The 19,477-nt window shown below is 45.0% G+C and overlaps 1 protein-coding gene across 1 annotated transcript in view; it reads left to right on the top strand.

Moving 5' to 3' along the window:
* The window catches only part of LOC147688933 (metalloreductase STEAP4-like), a 166,821-nt gene that overhangs the window by 43,283 nt on the left and 104,061 nt on the right, over positions 1-19,477 (top strand). The gene's annotated exons all lie outside the window — the stretch shown is intronic.

The raw sequence follows: 19,477 nt of genomic DNA on the forward strand, positions 1-19,477 counted from the left end.
TCTAGCATGCAGTGATAAAGCAGTTTGCATTCCATGACATAATGCATATGGACATTATGAACTGAAATGTACAATTGTCTTTTGTTAGAATTTGGGGTCTCTAGTTGGCACAGGTAGGTACTTGTGACAAGTAGGGACCGTGGCCTCTAGTCAGGGTAAGGGGGATACACTCTTTAGATAACTCCTGCTCACCCCCTTGGTAGCTTGGCACGAGCAGACAGGCTTATAAAATGGCAATGTGTAAAGTATTTGTACCAACACTCACAGTAACACAGTGAAAACACCGCAAACGGACTCCACACCAGTTTAGAAAAGTAAACATATTTAATCTTAACTAAACAAGACCAAAACAACAAAAATCCAACATACACAGTTCAAGGATATGATTTCAAAAGAGTTCTTAGGGTTGCGTTAAAATAATCCACAGTTGCATCACGTTTAGCCAAAGGTACCTTTAGATGCGACAAAAGTTCCAAGTGAAAGCTGCAGCACTGAAAAACAAGCGATGCGTCACTCCTGAGACCTTGGGGAGGGAATGCGACAACCCCGCTGGATGCAGTGGGCGTGTTGCGGTGACTCCGATCCGTATAGGGAGGGCTGAGATACCTTGTATGGATTCCGGTGCGCAGGTTTCGTAGGAAGCGTCTCGCAAATTTACGAGGCGACGATCTTCGAGACGGTAATGCGCAGCGTCGATCTTCTCCTCTCGCGGTCCCTCGATGCGATGGCTCTGCGACGACACTCGCAGTGATGTGATGCGGTACGCAAGTAAGCGGTGCAACAATCTCACCAAGCGATGACAGGCTCTGCGATGATCCTCGCAGCGATGGTAATCTTCCCGTACCGAAGCGAAGCATTCCGCAAGCGAAGGAAGCATCGGTTCTTGCAACGGCAACAGGCGCTGTGACGATCTTGATCTTCGCGGCGGCTGGAATTTCCTCGCACTGTCGGGGATGAGCGCCGCAAGCGAGCAATGGGTGAAACTTTGCAGAAAGTCTTTAGTATCTTCTTGTCCAGCCTCCCAACAACAGGTACAACTTCCAGAGGCACCACAACTTGCCCAAGCGCTCTAGGAAGGACAGAACTCTCAGTAGCGTTGAGGGGAAGCTGGGGGTGAAGTCCCTTTGTTCCAGGGAGCCAGCTCAACTCAGGCCCTTGGTGATCTCTTCAAGCAAGGGGACACAGCACAAAGCAAAGTCCTTTCCCTCTCCTTGGCAGCAAAGCAACTGCAGGTCAGCCCACAAACACACAACAGGACAGTCCTTCCTCTTCAGCTTTCTCCTTGGCAGAGGTTCCTTCTTGATTCTAGGATGATCTAATTTTCTGTAGTCTGGGGTCCTATACTTATACCCCTAAAAGTCCTTGTTCCCTTTGTGCAGGAGGGCTCTGAGCCCGGTCTGAACCAGTTCTCGTTGTTCCTTGAGCACTTTGTTTTCCTGGCCTCTCCTTTCCTTTCAGAGAGAGGGGCAGGGTCGTCAGGGGCTCAGCAGGAGGTGGAGCCAGCATTGTGGAAAGCAGGCACAGCCCTATTCAGGCTCAGGTCTACCCCCTCCACCACTCTAGATGGGGATGGAGCTATTCAGCTCAGGGATGGCCCACTCAGCCTCTGGGAGCCACCCAGCCCCTGCCACTCACAAACCAGACAGTCAAATCACAAACAGGCCAAGGCACCCAGAAAGGTCAGACAAGAGAACAGCCACTTTTTAAAGTGCTGTCCTCAAACACAGGATTTAAAAACCACCTTTCCTAAAAGGTGTGTTATTAAATTCTGAGTTCAGGGATACCAGACGTTTATGTCCTATCTTGCTACTATGGGAAGATATGCAGGTAACCCATGTAGCCAGTATTCCCCACGATAGCCTATGGGCAAGATAGCCTTACAATAGTGAAAAATGAAAATGACTGAAATTCACTACCACAACATGTCACCTTCAGTAGTACATGCTCTACCTTTCTCATACACTGCACCCTACCCAAGGGGGGACCTTGGGCCTTCCATAGTGGTGTCAAATGTGTACAGAAAGGGAAGGGTTAGGCCTGGTCAGTGGGGACACTGGCCAGGTTGACATGGCAGTTCACAGACTGCACACAGGCACTGAGGTGGCAGGCCTGACACACCATTTTAGGACTACTCATGTGGGTGGCACAATCAGTGCTGCAGGACCACTGGTAGCATTTTAATCACCTACCCTGACACACTCAGTGCACTGTACTAGGGACTTCTTGGTGATACAGATATGCCAATCATGGATAACCAATTACAACAACAATTTACTCAGGGAGCACTTGCACTTTGACACTGATCAGCAGTCACAAAGGGCCTAAAGCATCTAAACCAGCAAAAACGAAATCCAGCACAGCGTCAAAAATACAGGAGGTAGAGGCAAAAAGACAGGGGAAACCACACCAAAGATGCCAGGTCTAACATCTTTCAGTCATGCAGTATCACCAAAGGAGGCTTAACGATGGCATAAACATACCTCACATCTGCCTGGAACATGCCTGATGTTATAAAAGCTATTTATAATGTATATTGCGATTTGGAAGCAGTATGACCAAGCATTATTTTTTCTTAAATGTGGTCCCTCAGCAAAACGCTGGACCCCTAACTGTTTCTTCCATCATGTCACATGTGACATCAGGACACTCTCCTAAACAAGTACAGAAAACCAAAATTCTTGTTGGGCTATTAGTCTTGTTTGCTGTCCAACAAAGACCCCTCTTGTTGGAACATAACTATCAAAGAAATGCATTTTCCTGCTTACTGTCCCCATATTAATAGCCACACCTATGATTATATGAAACTCCTCCCTGCCTAGCTCTTATCGTACTTTGCCCCATGTCCTGGCACTGACACAAAGACAGCTGCCAGTAAAGCTGCACCCAGCACAACTGATTAATACTATAGGGCACCTTTAAGCTTTTACATAAGAGCAGGGAGCAATGGGAATTTTTATTAGTTACCTGTATATAGTCTGCAGACATGTACCTATGTCCACACCTTCTACCGCCTACTCTGGGCACCACAGCTATGCCAGTTGACCCACCTGCTGCAATTGCCATGCCAGAAACCATTTAACATGTTAAGGGCTAACAGTCATCTAGGCTGCCTCCCCTAAAGCCACTACATATTCACTTAAATGCGTTCCACTCTTCCTCCAGGCACCTACCCCCAATAAAAGGCGTTTGATTCAGAATACATTTCTCGAAACTCTACTTCACAACTTTCCAATTGCTATCCCAGGCAATCTCTCCATCTGCCTGTTTGAAGGCAAACTCTAACCAACAACGCTTGTTGATTGAGTCTGATCAGTTTCCAATTCTGAGGTCTGTAGATATTTATGCCTTTAACTGGTTTATAATGTAGTGCTAACATGCTGCCTTCCAGCTGTCTCCTAAGGGTTTGACATATTGAGATCTCGCTAGTAATACCAGACAGTAGCATCGTGCATAATGTTAATGCAGCCTTTATCAGCCATGAATGTTTGACATCAAACTATGTTACAGAAATTTGTGTATCATACATTTGATAGAGCGTGCAGGTCACCCGGCTAGGATATTTTTACTAAATACTCACCTGGGCCCAATAAATTCAATTAAACACACATCAATATTTACCTTGGGTAACTCACGCTCTACTATCAGTATATCTTGAGATTCTCTATACTACACTGATTCCCATATCTACAACCTAGCAAGGTAGATACTAGGAACCTAATCACCTAGGATCAGGGAGTCGAGTATTAAGCTAGGTATTCAAGAACATTTAATAGCATATAATAAATAATGAAATAACCACAGACTCTGGGTAGGTTCAAAACGTTATCTAATCATCATATGGACGACGCACATAGTGGACGACGCCCTCCAAATCCTAGACCAAAAGATGCTCAAGATGCTCAAGATGCTCAAGATGGCCGCCAGGTAGGAGCTCTGGGCTAGAGCTCCGAGTGCTTGGGATTCCAATTTTGGATTTAATCCCTGTTAGCACCCAGCACCCCCGGCCCTCGCAAACAAAGAACTGCATCTAATAACCTATCGCAACAGGAACAGGAAAAACATTCTCAGCATCCTTACCTGACTGGAAGCGGCTGGAGCACCGTGAGGATTCCTCTTCTCCACGCTCTCGGAGATTGGGATAGCCGAGAGAGAGGAGCTAATCGCACCCTCTTCACCGGACACTCGGCTGCCCCCGACCAGCGGCGGTGCTTGGGGCGAACGTCTGGCTGCCTGGAGTCTCCTGTGGCTCGGATTAAAGCCTGCGAGGGTCCCTGGTCACCCCCTCCCCCGACAGTCGCAGGAGAGAATCGGGATCCCCTCCCCCCTCATTGTACGAACCCCGGGCTGCCTTTGCCAGCGGCAATGCCCGGGGCGGATGCCCTGTACTTTGAAGCCAGCGGGAGTTGAGGCGAGGGGGAGTGTTAGCGTCCGGAGCCCCGTGGAACACAGCGAGGGAGCAATCAGCATCGCCTGCTGAGGCAGAGGCGGGAAGGGCTGCGGCTCGGGAGTGTCTGACTGCCCTACGGACAACACCAGGAATCCCTTTGGCTCCCGGCGCCCCCCCCCCCCCCAGCTGCTGCCGAGACCTGGGGAGAGGACCTGCGGACACCGGAGGGGTAGCTGCGGCGCTCAAAGGAGGGGGCCAATGGGCTCTGGAGGACCGAATGAGCCTGCCCCCACCGGCGGCTGGCTGCGGGAGCTGGAGGCGAATGGGAGCGTTGCCCTGCTGCCCAGGGAGTTGCCGTGGTGGAGCGAGGCAAGCGGGCGCAAGGCAGGCGGGAAACGAGCGTCATCGCCCCCATCTGGTGTCTGACAGAGGGAGCGGGGGCCGAGTGCGAGTGTTGCCCCGCTCCCCTGGGACCTGCAGCGGTGGAGCGGAGCAAGCTGGAATCAAGCGTCGTAAGGGCTGCAGATCAAGAGCTCTGAGAGCGGACCAGGTGAACTGCAGACACACTGGTGGATCGAGGCTCCTCAGGCGTGCATGGAGGCTTGATGGAGCCAGATGCTAAAATCATCCGTGACAGCTTAGCATACTGTAAGCTCAAATAAGGTATTTACTTGAATTTGCCAGTACACATTTTTAAATCTACAGTGTTCAAAATGGCGGGGGCCCAAAAGCTAAGGCAATAAATCACCTCCTGTGCCCACGAAGCTCCTGCAAGATAAGACTCCCACACAGCAACCTAGAAGCTGGGCCAGCACGAAAGTGAAACTGCCCTCCCTGCTCACAAAGCATCCACAATAAAAAGAGGACTACTGACTCTTTACTACCAATGTGGCGGCCATTTTTGTCCAGGCTCTCTCTCGGGTGGCCATCTTGGACTAGTCATTGATCGCTGGACTATTCATTAATACTCACTATATGAACTGACACTGAGAACTCACCACCCTAGACCAAGCTCAACTACCGTATTTTGGTGCACACCTATCTGTCTCATGTAACTGATTGCTTTGCATCTGTATTCTGCTCTTATATTTTATCAGAATTATACCTCCAATTGTCTTCTGCTCTACTCTGCAACCTGCACTCATTTCTCGCTTTCCTCTCCTATAGTTTACCGACTGCTACCTCAAGTATTCTGGTCACTCACTAGTGTCACGTAGGCGCACTAGTGTCACGTTGGCGCCCTAGGCGCACTAGTGTCACATTGGCGCCCTAGGGGACCTACCTGTCTCATGTAACTGATTGCTTTGCATCTGTATTCTGCTCTTATTGTATCAGAATTATTCCTCCAATTGTATTCTGCACTACTCTGCAAAACTCTGCATCCTGCACCTATCTGTCTCATGTAACTGATTGCTTTGCATCTGTATTCTGCTCTTATTTTTATCAGAATTATACCTCCAATTGTATTCTGCACTACTCTGCAAAACTCTGCAACCTGCACCCATTTCTCGCTTTCCTCTCCTGTAATTTACCAACTGCTACCTCAAGTATTTTGGTCGCTCACTAGAGTCACGTAGGCGCACTAGTGTCACGTTGGCGCCCTAGGGGCACTCTGGAGCCTTGTAAACTGTGTTGGCATTTGTAGCGTGCATTCAGCACATTTATTTATTAACCTGCAACATGGATCTTATCGGCAAGCACACATATAAAATCAACCACCCACCCGTGCTCACCAAAAAAGCCGCCAAACGCTTCAAACACGGCTTCCTTAAGTCCCACCCAGAAACCCCCTTTGCCGACACCTACTTCTCGTCGGTCAATGGACCCTTGAACACCGATATCATCTTCCACACTACACGCAGAGCTCAGTGGAAAAAAGCGTTCCTCACCCTACTCAACGTTTCCACCACCAGGAAATCCACCCATGGCCTAACACTCTCCATCACACCATCCCAACTCTTCCCAGGCAGAACCACCATCACTATTTACAATAACGGGATTGTCCTAATTCAAGCGACAGACAGGAACCTGGAACTACTTGACAACCTGTTTCCCACTTTCAAAGAGCACCTATCCAATCCTCGGACTTTCACTCATATCACCTCCTGTCCTACCACCCCTGACGACACAGCACCCACCCTTAACACCCCCAACCAAGTTCAGCACCAGAACGACACTCACCTCACCTTCACACCCAGCACCATAGTCACTTACCCACCTGCTGCAGCTACCCCTCACCACCCCTCAATCTCAGACAGAGACCCCGCCCCCCATACACCACCCGCTCCACCATCCCCCCTACCTACCCTCATCCCTCCGCTCATCTTCCCATATCCCCCCCTACACTTTGCACGCCTGTCCCGTACTCCACACCAATCTTCTCAGAACACCCCTCCTCCCCCAACTGCTCCCCACATAACTTGGCTCTCTCTCCGCCTATCTCGCCCCACATTCTTAGCACTCCCGTCCCGCCTAGCCTTCACCCCTCCTTCAACCTTTCACCCCCCACTCTCACTCCCCACTATCCCACCTCCTCCCTCACTACCACCAGCCTCCACACCGCCCTCACTCACCCTTCCCCCCTAGCACTGATGCCCCTCCCGATAACGCCAACACCATCCCTAACATCTATCCTCTCTCTAACACTTCCAACCCCTTCACCAGCTCCACCTTCCCACCCCGATCCTCACCCGTCTCCAACAACCTATTCGCCGGTTCATCGCCTGTACCCCTCCCCAACTCCGCGCCGAACACCGCGCTCGACATGATCATGTCCTCCCTCCTCCAATTGAAAGAAGAACTACACTCCATCAAAGAGTTGCTCATCACACACCCCAGACACCCCTCTACCACCACCACCTCTACACCTAATAACACTCTCCCCGCGCCTCCTACTCGCCTTACCACACAACACGCCCCACACTGGACTTCTATCCCCTCTCGCAATTCCAACAATCACAATACCAATCACAATCGCATTACCACCAATCGCAATGCTCCCTCTACACCTAACAACACTTCCTCCTCACCGCCTACTCGCCTTATCACACAACTCCCCCCACACTGGACCTCTATCCCCTCTCGCAATACCACCAACCGCCCCAGACGCACTGCCAATACGATCACAGACCATGAGACACACGCCCTTCTCCAATCTTACGTCCCGGCTCCCCAAAATCGCCTAGCCACCAACCACCTGCCCATCCCAAAGATTATCTCTAACCCCTCAGGCACCAAAAGGATAACAGAGGCGCCGTCCCTAACAACCTCACTAATGTGCCCATCACTATAGAACCTTCCTCCACCCTCTGCGCCCCTAGCCTCAAATGCATACTTCTCAACTGCAGATCGGCCCAAAAACATTCCGCGGGGGTCGCCGAGCTCATCATGTCTCAGGAACCGGATCTGGCCATTCTGACTGAAACATGGTTGTCAGATTCTTCTACACCTATCTTGGATATACTAGTCCCCCCCAACTACTGTATAATTAGACTTGACAGGCCCATAAAGACAGGCGGTGGAATTGCCTGTATCTACAGAAGCAATCTCTCAGTTACTAAAGCGTCCGCCCCTTCTCTTACTTCCTGTGAATACCTCTGCCTTGATGTCATCTGCGAAAGCAAACCGGTCTGCTCACTTCACATCATATACCACCCACCTGGAGACAAGCTCTCCTTCTGCCAACAACTCATGGACACAATAACAACCAATTCAGGACGGCAAAACACCCAAGTTTTCCTTGGCGACTACAATCTCCATTGGAACAACAGCAGTGACACAGTGGTAAATAGCCTCAAAAGATTCCTCAACGCCCTTAATCTCACCCAAATATGCAATAGCCCGACTCATGAGAAAGGTTCTATCCTCGACCTTATCATCGCCAAAGAGGACGCTATTCAATTAGAGTCAATTCAACCTTGTGACTGGTCAGATCATCATATTGTCTCCTTCCTTATCAATGAGAAAATTAAATTTAACCCATTGCAGCCCTCTAAGTCCAAAGTCTGGAAAAGGGACATGAAGAAACTCAACCCAAACTCCTTACCGCCTAACAGCTGCAATCTACTACTACCCCCGTCCGGCGCTACGGACGTTCAACTCCTGACTGACCACTATCTAAATGCTATGTCCACAATAATCAATGAGGCTGCACTCATGCAACTGAAAAGAGTCTCGTCCAAGATCTCCAACCCATGGTATGATGGGAGCCTCAATGAGGATAGACGGGCCATGCGAATGGCAGAGCGCACTTGGAGGTCAGACCCCTCTGCACTGCACCTAAAAAGCCTGAAGAAGCAGAGAAACGCCTACTTCAGGAAAATAAAACGCTCAAAAAGAGATTTCTTCAGCCTCCAGCTCGCCCAAGCAAAAAACCGCCCAAGGAAATTGTTTGAGTTAATCAGAACACAATCCAAAGAACAACCCCAGACAATCAGCACCATGGGCATTACACCTTCCTGTGAAGAATTCTCTGCTTTCTTTAACCAAAAAAGCGACAACATAAGAAGCGATCTCCTCAATGACGCAATCCTTTACTCCAACCCCCAACTCACAGTAGCGCCTGAACCAAAGAACAACGCTACATGGTCATCCTTTGGCACCTACTCCGAAGAAGAAATTGGCAGATTGCTCAGCACCCTGAAACCATCCAATCACCTAACTGACCCCCTTCCTGCAAACGCTGTAAAAGACTTTACCCCTTTGCTCCTCCCACTCTGGACTAAAATCATCAATAGCTCTCTTCAACAAGGATCCATCCCTGATGCCCTCAAAGTCGGACAAGTCACACCTCTACTAAAAAAAACAACAGCAGACCCCACTGATCTAAACAACTACCGCCCTATTACAAATATTCCCACCCTCGCCAAACTGTTGGAAAAATGCGTACAGCTACAACTGACTAAACACATAGACAAGTTTGATCTCCTCAATGCTCATCAATCAGGCTTCCGTGCAGGGCACAGTACCGAAACAGCCATGACGCACATAGTGGACGACGCCCTCCAAATCCTAGACCAAAACGAAACCTGCCTCCTCATCCTTCTGGATCTCTCCTCAGCATTCGACACAGTTAAACATGAGAACTTACTCGAACTGTTAAACACAAGAATGGGCATATCAGGGAATGTTCTCAAGTGGTTCACCTCCTTTCTACACAACCGCTCACAAAGATTCAAAATCAACAACCTGATGTCCTCTTCGGTACCTGTATCACTAGGCGTCCCACAAGGATCCTCCCTCTCCCCTACACTGTTCAACCTAGTTATGGAACCTCTCACTACTTTGCTACAGACGTCCAATGTTCACTTTCACATGTATGCCGACAACACCCAACTCTATCTCAAAATACAATCCCCAAGGACATCATGCTTCTGAACACCACGATCAGAAACACCCAATCCTGGCTTGCAGAGAATCACCTCAAACTCAATGCCCTGAAGACTGAGTTCCTCCTGATCTCACCTCCCGCAAAAATCTCCACGGCTCAAACATGGCTTAAGCAGTTAACAGCTTTAAATGTACAACCTACCGTCGTAGACTCAGCAAAATCCTTAGGCATAACACTTGACGCCAATCTCAACATGCAGCAGCACATCTGCAAGGCAACCAAAGGAGCGAACTTCCAAATCAATACCTTAAGGAAACTTAAAGCCTTCCTTCCAGCCAAAGACTTCCAAACTGCAGTACAATCTATAGTCATCCCGCACATAGAATACGGAAGCACCGCCCTCTGCGGGCTCCCCCTAACAACAACGGCACCCCTTAGAGCGTCCCTTAACGCTGCAGCGAGACTCATCACTGGCTCAAAAAAACACTTGCATATTTCCCCTGACTTTAAATCCCTGAACTGGCTGCCTTTTGAAGCCAGAATACATCTGAAAATCGCCTGCATGACTCACAAGGCTGTACACCACAACTCGCCCAGCTACCTCACTCAAAAGCTGACAATCTCGGGTGGCTCTAGAACTACTAGAAGTACAAACAATCTTCTGCTGAAACCTCGAAGATTCAGGAAGGAAAAAACCTATAAACGCTCCTTTTCAGGAATGGCACCCAGGATCTGGAACTCACTCCCTCCTGAAACCAGGCTCATCTCCTCCAACAAACTGTTTAAGAAAGAAGTAAAAGCGATTCTCATGGCTAAATACACATGATCTATTATCCTGCAGCTCTCATGAATCCGCTCCGTAATACCTGCCTGACCCCTTGGTCTACTTGTACTACTTGTATTATGACTTATTTGATTGTATATGTTCCCTCTTTGTACTACTTGTACTACTGGTATTATGACTTATTTGATTGTATATGTTCCCTCTTTGTATTTTGATGTATTACTGACGCTCCTGTCTGACTATACATCATGCACGCATCTACCTCAACTATGCCCACCTTTATGTTATCTCCAATAACACTTGCAGCACGCTTAAATAAGTATATGCTTACTTTTGTACTTTTATATTATTGGCGCAACGGTTTGACTATGCACCTTGTACTGACACTACCTCACCTATGATCTACCTCCTGTTTTTTTGACCTACCTATGTAACTATGCACCTTGTACCTAACTACCTCAACTATTACATTCTATTACTTCATCTCCCCCTTGTAAAGCGCTCTGATATCTGCAAAGATCTTGTTCGCGCTATATAAAACTTTCAAAATAAATAAATAAATAAAATCATCATATGTCATGAGCAGAAAGTTAAATGTGATAAGGCTATCAATAACTAAAATCAGAAATAATGTATAGCTATGAATAAGACAGAGTATGCTTAACATCTAAAACTTTAAACTGAAGGATAGGTAAAAATAAGGAACATGCTAATCTTAGATACCAGGCTTATGTAGCATTGATTAAAGGAGGGTAAAGAAAGGGAACATGCTATATTTGAGAGTCTTTAGAGCAGTTAAGAAACTTATTGCAATTCGAAGTTCAATTTTAGCTCAAAATACTAAAGGATAGGTAAGATTGGAACATACTATTCAATTCAGCTTATCTCCTAGAGGAAGGGTAAGATAAGGAGCATATACTAAAATTGAAACGATTTAGCATTAACTACAGGTAGGTCAAAAAGTGGTACATGCTAATAGACAAGTAATGCATAACATCTCATTTATCAAGGAACAGGGGAGAAAAAAAAGGAACATATGCAATTATGCTTTGCAATATTCGAGAATTAGAAATGCAAATATAGATAAGCAATCACCCACACAGACTTTATATTTACCTAGGATAGAGTAAAGACCAACCCTGGCCACGGGTCAGTTTGAAAAGACGGGAGGGAACCCTCAAGGACTTAGGTGCCAGTAGACGAGCAGGTATAGCTCATAGACAGTCAGGACAGGATAACTCCAGAATTTGGAACAGGACCGGGTTCACCAAAGGGTACGACCAACACCACCAGCTTCGGTTGCAACGCCTGCGCTACTCCCTCTCTGCAAGGAATCTGCCAATAACCCTGATTGGGTTCTCGAACCACCCAGCAAAGTGCTTCGCTAGCACTTCCAATTACCAAAACCCCGGAATGGGTTTCTCGAACCTCCCAACAGAGTGCTCTGCAGCTCTCTGTATCAGTCACCTATAGAGTGCGTTGGGTTAGTGACAGGTCAGCTAATCGAACAAGTCGGACAATTTCTCTAGCTAAACCTACGCTAGTTATACTGTTTTTCTGGTCAGTGTACCACCCCCCAATGTTGCAAGTGTAAGGATCCCCAATTTTGATTGGACAAAGGAGGAGGTTAGGTCATCACACCACCTAAAATTTAAACTTTCTCAGGCTTAATATTCAATCTCCTTACCCACCCCTTATTTTCTGTCTTCCCATGACATGTTTTTCGGTGAACAATAGTGAATACAATATTCATATACACTTGTATCATTTGTAGTACAGTTCATCTTCATTCAGCTAGGTCGCAGGTCGGTTCCCAGGAGCATCTTGGCTGTGGCTGCCATCTGGCTGGGTTCCACTGCTGCAGAGTACTCTTTCCTCCACAATTGAGACATGCACAGTAGGGACTTCCAAAATGGGGTAGTAAGCACCTCCCAGGCCCAAAAGAATATGACACATGAAAAGCAAGAGAAAACAATTGAGAACACAGAAATAAATGATTACACTGTATAACATGAATCACTGTACTGCACCCATTACTTCATAATAACTATAGCATTATTGGTTATGCAGAACAAACAGCTTTGCGAAAGCGGCAATGAAAGCTTGTAGCATGTGAAAACACAGAGCGGCCACATTAGCTGTATTGCGCATGAGCAAACACTTTCCCACCAGAACTGCAAGTACGTCATGTCACATGGGTATGACCGACGCATGCGCAGTCTAAATTTCCGCGTAGCAGCAACCATTTTGTAATGCAAGCGTATTAGGATTAATAAACACATAGGCAAGCGTCTCTTGGACACCCCGTATAATGAAAAATGTGCAAAATTAGTAAGACAAACATGTTGATTACTTTATTAATATTATTTGAGGTTCATGATACAAGCAAGTCGCTTAACGTGCAAATCCTTGCTCCATCAATCCCCTCTTTGATGATATTTACTATCATCATTATTAATGGAACCAGATGCCAACTTTTCACATTTCATCTATTTCATTCTCTTCAAACTTTCTATTCAGCCTTTTCTCTGCATCTTTATTAGGATGAGAATTTTTCATCTTTTTACAAATTTTATTATTCAATTCCTCTAGTTCGAGTTCTTCAACATTTCGTTTCATTCCTCTCCTATTTACTGTATATTTCTTTTTCTGCTTTCGACATTTGCAGCAAATTATTATCGTGAACACTAATAAACCTATTCTCGCTATTGGCATCAGTATTTTACTCACAAGACTTTTACCTAGGTTAGAAAACCAACTACCTACAGAGAGGAGACCATCAGTTAGTCTGTTCCAGGCACTATCAACCTCCAGTGGTTTGAGCTCTTTTTCCAAATTAGTTATGTTTCTCACATATTTTGTAGTTTCAACACTTTTGTCTAGAATATACTTGCAACAATGTTGCGCTTTCAACATTCTACAGACTCTGCCCTCTTTTGCCAATAAGGTGTGAAGAGCAAGTTGATTTTGTAAAACCATAGATCTGATCGCAACCAATTCGGTATTAACCATCAGGAACCCTCCAGCAGTGTCATTTGATAACCTATCTACTACTGTTGACAATTTGCAGATTCTGTGTGTATTCAGAGCCACTCTCACTGTTGGTATCAATGCACTAAATATATCACCTATTATTTCTCCTACACTTTCTCTTTTACTACGCACTAATCCAGTAGTGTTTTCATTGCTTCCAGCGACTTCATTCACATGGTATATATTTATGGGAAGACAATTCCAAAATAACAGCTTCCATACCAGTGATCTGGCAATTTGAAATAAACCTTGTTTCCACATATATAATTAATTCCAGGAAACACAGGTTCTGGCCCATTTTTGAAACCCCAACCTCCAATTACCTTGTAATTGAGTTTACATTAACTGGAACCAATGAATATGTCATTATAGTAACTAGTCTTTTCTCTGTGAAGACAAAGTTTCCCCTTCTTTTCGAAATTCAGCAACAAAGCAGGATTAGCTCCACCATTTGGGGTATTCCCTATATTTTCAGCCCATTTAGGAGTTTTCTGTCTTTTATCATTCGCTTTTCTTTGGAATCTTTCTCTTCTTTTCTCTGCTATATTTAGGAAAATTTTCTCTTGTTCATGTAATGAACATGTTAAGTTATCTCAATGTGCTTCACCTAAATCTATAGTACCTATAGTTAGAAAGTATTCTCCCATAAAACGTGCTACATCACTCTTAGTATGTACAGGATTCAAATTTCCACGTATAGGAAGTTCAGAAAATATCACATCTGAATTAGAGTAATAATACTGTAAAGGTCCTCTCTTATAGAATAAACTAGCTAAAATACTTCATGAAATTCCATATGTTAGTGGCAAGTGATGGTAGGCCACACCCTCAGCTACTGAAGTAGGTAGCTTCATACAGAGGTAACAGTCTTCTATTTCCATTGCTTCTACATAGTGTACTAAAAGGTCTGCAAATACATTTAAATGAGTTCTATTCTTGATTCTATGATAATGTAGTCCTTCCTTATCTGGTGCATCTGAGTCCATTCTAGTTTGTCTAAAGCTAAGTGCTTTCTCTTGTGTCTCTACTCTTTGTGGTGTATCTTTCGTTTGCAGCTCTTCTGTGTCCTTTGTCACTGATTTGGTAGGGTACAAATTAGTATCTTTACTCATCATGTAAGGAATAGTTATTGTTAGTCCTATCCATAATATAAGTACTAATGCTACACTACATAAACATACTTTACAGCATGTTTTACAACAATTTTGTCTCGGTCTTCCATTCACAGTGGAATCAGACATTTTGGCTCAAAAGAAGCTTCAACCCCTCTTTGTAACTTTTCACAAGTTGCTTACACAGGGCAACTTTCAGGTTGGTTTCACTTCTTGGTCAGTCTGGTCAGCAATCAATTCTTCATCACTTTCGTCACTTATTTCAAGGTTTTCAAAGTCTTCCAACACCAGATAAGTCCATTCAGGACTCTGATACTTGTTGTTTAGTCTTTTTATTCGGGCATTTCTTCTTTTAGGCTTTGTCCCAGACTGATCAGGTTTACTGGAGTCTTGATTTTCTTGATCAAGTTCTTCGTCAATAGTTTTTAATCTCAGTCTCAGTCTTTTGACAAATCTTGGTACTTTATCAACTTTTCTGAATCTTTTAACTGCCACTGTAATCTGGCTTTCTTCAAGTGCTCTTTTATTCTCGTTCTGTTGTGGCACATCTACTTCATTTTCTTCTTTTTCTCTTCCTGTCTAACTAGTTCCAGGTCTTATTTCGGATTCTTCTGCCTGGTTGCTAAGCTGGCCTTGTTCAGGTATATGCTGAATTTGGCTTTGTTTTGTTTCAATTTCTTCTTCCTGAACACATTTATCTACTTCTATCTGATCCTGTTCAAGCACTTCGAACTTTTGATTTTCTTCCGCTTGAACTTCTGTTCTAATTTCTATCTGTCCCTTTTCAGGCTCTGGAGTTCTTGGAGGAGTGTCAATGATCTGTTCTTTCCCTATCTGGTTTTCCTCATCATAAGATTTGATTTGGATTTCGATAATCTGATCTTTTTCTTATATTCGTGTCTCTTCCTCACTATCCCACTCTCTATCTAAGTAGGTTTGTCTTCTTGTTCTTATTGGATCTAGAGTCAGGTCGATTACTGGGACCCAATCATCTTGACTGGAGCTCGTTGTTCTTCTTCAGCTACTTCAGGACCAATTTCAGGAGACCCCTCCGCTGCACAACCTTCAGACTCAGTTTCTTCAGGTTCAGTCACTTTCTTCGTATGGCTGGCATGGATCCACCGCGGCACACCTGCACACTTCACGGCTGTTGTGGTAACCAGGATCACTTGTCTTGCTTTTCCCCACTTCGGTGCAAGGCAATTCTTCCGAATATGTTTCTTTATTATGACCCAATCACCTGGGTTCAAGTCATGTGCTGGAGTTGTTGGCCTGGCGATGGAGTCTTCCCCAATCTGGTGAGAGATAGAACGCACTTGGTCACCCAGTTGCTTGCAGTATTCCAGTACCAAATCATCAGATATGCTTATCAGTTTGTATCCTGGCACCCATGCTTGCTGCATTGCTCTTCCCATCAGTATCTTATGTGGATTCAAGCCTGTGTTCCGGTCTGGAATACTTCTGAGTCCCATCAAGACAAGTGGCAAAGCCTCTGGCCATTCCATTTGAGTTGATTCACACATTTTTCCCAAACTTGATTTGATTGTGCCATTCAGCAATTCTACTACTCAAGAAGCCTCTGGGCGATATGGACAATGCAGTTTCTGCGTAATTTTGAATGCTTCACAGATTTGTCTTATTACTTCACTATGGAAATGCCCACCTCTCTCTGATTCAATTGTGACTGGAAAACCGTACCTTGATATCAGTTCCCTAAGTAACAATTTGCCTACAGTGATGCTATCATTTCTGCGTGCAGGATAAGCTTCTACCCATTTTGAAAACAGGCAGACGAGGACGTACTTCATTCTTCGACATGTGGGTAACTGAATAAAGTCAAGTTGTAATCGTATGAAAGGGCCTTCTGCCTTCCCAATCTTTCCTGGCAAAACTACAGTTTTCTTTCCAGGATTGAATTGCTGACAAACTAGACACCTTTGGCAGAGTGCCTCTGCTATGTTCCTGAATTTCGAATTGAACCATGTTTGCCTGAAGATGCGTATCATGGCGTCTCTCCCTAAATGTGTGTCTCCATGTATCAATCTAGCCATAGGAGCAAGCAGGCAGTCTGGCAACACACACATATCATCAAGGTGAACAATGACACCATCCTCATTTCTTCACCGACAACCACATTTTCTCCATCTTTCCTTTTCTTTTGGTTCTGCTGCATTCTGCAAATCTCTCACTTCTTCCCATGTTTTTATTCCTTCAAGCACCAGAAGTTGGCAGCTGCTTCCGTTTACCCCCATCTTTTTATTAATCCCTATTTTGTATTTGGCTCAATGTTGGGCCAGTTGGTCAGCATATCGATTACCTGCTGTCACTTTGTCATCACCAGATTTGTGAGCAGCACACTTGATCACTGCCAATTATTTGGGTAACTGGATTGCTTCCAGTAATTCTTGTACAAAATTTCCATTTCTGATAGGAGTACCTGAAGAAGTCAGGAACTCCCTTTGCAGCCACAATTGGCCAAAGTCATGCACAACCCCATAACCATACTGGCTATCAGTGTATATGGTTATTTTCATGTTCCTCCCAAATTTACAGGCTTTTGCCAATGCAATCAATTTGGCTATTTGTGCAGACTTGACTCCATGTAAATAGAATGCTTCCACTGGACCTCCTAAAGTGCATACTGCATAAGCAGCACTAAAACCTCCGTCCTCATGTCTCATGCATGAGCCACCTACAAACAGCTCGTACTCTTCATCAGTCAGGGGCACTTCTTTTATGTCTGGGCGTGGTTTTGTGCTATACTCAGATCAAAGCAGTCATGCTCAACTTCCCCTTTTACTTCTGCTGTGAGAGAATTTGGTAATAGGGTAGCTGGATTCAAGATATTACATTGGGCAATGGTTAAATTTCCTGCACCTACAAGGATTCTTTCATACTTAGTCAGCCGACTAGGTGTGAGATACTGAGTTTTGGTTCTGGTCAACAAAATTTCAACTGCACGTGGAACATACACAGGAACAGGATGTCCCATAATAATGGACTCACTTTGTTCAAGTCTCATGCAAGTTGCAGCTACTGCTTTTAGACATCCAGGTAATCCAGCAGCCACTGGATCCAAAGTAGAGGAAAAATATTCTACAGGACGTCTGGTTAAACCATGAATTTGGATCAGAACTGAAAGTGCACAATTGTCTCGTGTGTCACAAAACAGTGCAAACTCCTTTGAGTAGTCAGGCATTCCTAATGCGGGAGCAGTACACAGACATTCCCGTAATTTCGTAAAAGCTGACATGCTTTCCTCATCCCATTCCACTGGGTCTTTTGCTACTTTCTTTGTCATTTTTATCAATGGTCTTGCTAGGCCTGCAAATCCCACAATCCACTGCCTACAGTATGCTACAACTCCAAGGAACATTCTGATTTCTTTCAGAGTATTGGGTAACTCCATGTTTCGAATTATTCTAATCCTTTCTGTGGTAACCTTCCTGATACCTCTCTCTATCTGGTGCCCCAGATATTTCACTGAAGAAGTACAGAACTGTAGTTTGTCTGGTGACACTTTATGTCCCCCTTCACCTAAATGGTTCAGTAAGGCAATGGTGTCAACGTTACAGTCTTTCCTGCTTTTAGACGCCACCAAGAGGTCGTCTATGTATTGCACCAGGACTGATTCTCTAGGCAATACCAAGAATTCAAGGCATTTTTTTCAGAATTTGATTAAAAATTGAAGGACTCTCTGTGTACCCTTGAGGAACACGATTCCAGACATAAACATGACTGTCAAATTCAAATGAGAAAAGAAATTTGCTGTCTGGATGCAATGGAATTAAAAGAATGCATGGCATAGGTCGATGACAGTAAACCATCCAGCATTCCATGGAATTTGGTACTAGATCACTGCAGGGTTTGGCACAATAGGACAGCAAGGAACAACAATTTTATTAACCTTGCGCAGGTCCTGTACTACCCTGTACTTACCACTTGGTTTCTTTATTCCAATTATGGGCGAATTACAAGGACTGCTCAACACCTCTTGTATGATATCTGCTTCTAACAACCTTTTTATTTCAATAGCAACCCCTGCTTTTACTTCTGCACTCATTTCATACTGTCTAGTATTCGGGTAAACTGCATCTTCTTTTATGGAAATTTTAATTGGGTCAACATTTGCCATTAATCCTACATCTTTCTCAGTGAAATCCCATACCGCTGGTTTCACTGTCTGTTGGAGCTCTTCAGGTAAGTCTTGTATTGTCAGTCTTTTAATTTCTGAGTCAGGTCTTATTAGCATTAATTTGTAGATTCCATCTTCATCCGGGGTCTGAATTTCGACGCCATTTGGTGTGTAAAAGATGGTACAGTTCATTTTACACAGCAAATCTCGTCCTGGTAGGTTCACAGGACTTGAATCACAAACAACGAATCTATGCATCTCTTTGAAATTCCCTATTTTAATTTCCATGGGTTCTGTAACTGGGGTACTAATTCATTTATTAGAAACGCCCACTACTTGGATCGCTTCTACTGAGAGGGGTAGGTTTAGAACGTCTGCTGTTCTCACAGTAGAACGGGTAGCACTAGTGTCCAACAGAAAGGTGACGTCATTTCCTTCAACGTTTCCTTCAATGTATGGCCCTGACTGGTCCACCAGCAAGGAGGCACCATGCACGCACTCCTCCCCCTGCCCCTCAGGCACCGTCAGTAAGGTTTGTCAAAGAGGAATGTATCTTTTAACAGAAATTGGGAAGTTGCTGCATTTCTATTCTCCCTTCCTTCCCAAACCTCTGCTTCTTCACCCTGTTGTGCTTTGCTCCTATAGTTTGGCCTAGGTGCACGAGGCAACTGATTCTGTTTTACCTGTTGCAGTGTCT

Source organism: Lissotriton vulgaris, chromosome 10, assembly GCF_964263255.1.
Source record: "Lissotriton vulgaris chromosome 10, aLisVul1.2, whole genome shotgun sequence".
NCBI classification, from domain to species: domain Eukaryota; kingdom Metazoa; phylum Chordata; class Amphibia; order Caudata; family Salamandridae; genus Lissotriton; species Lissotriton vulgaris.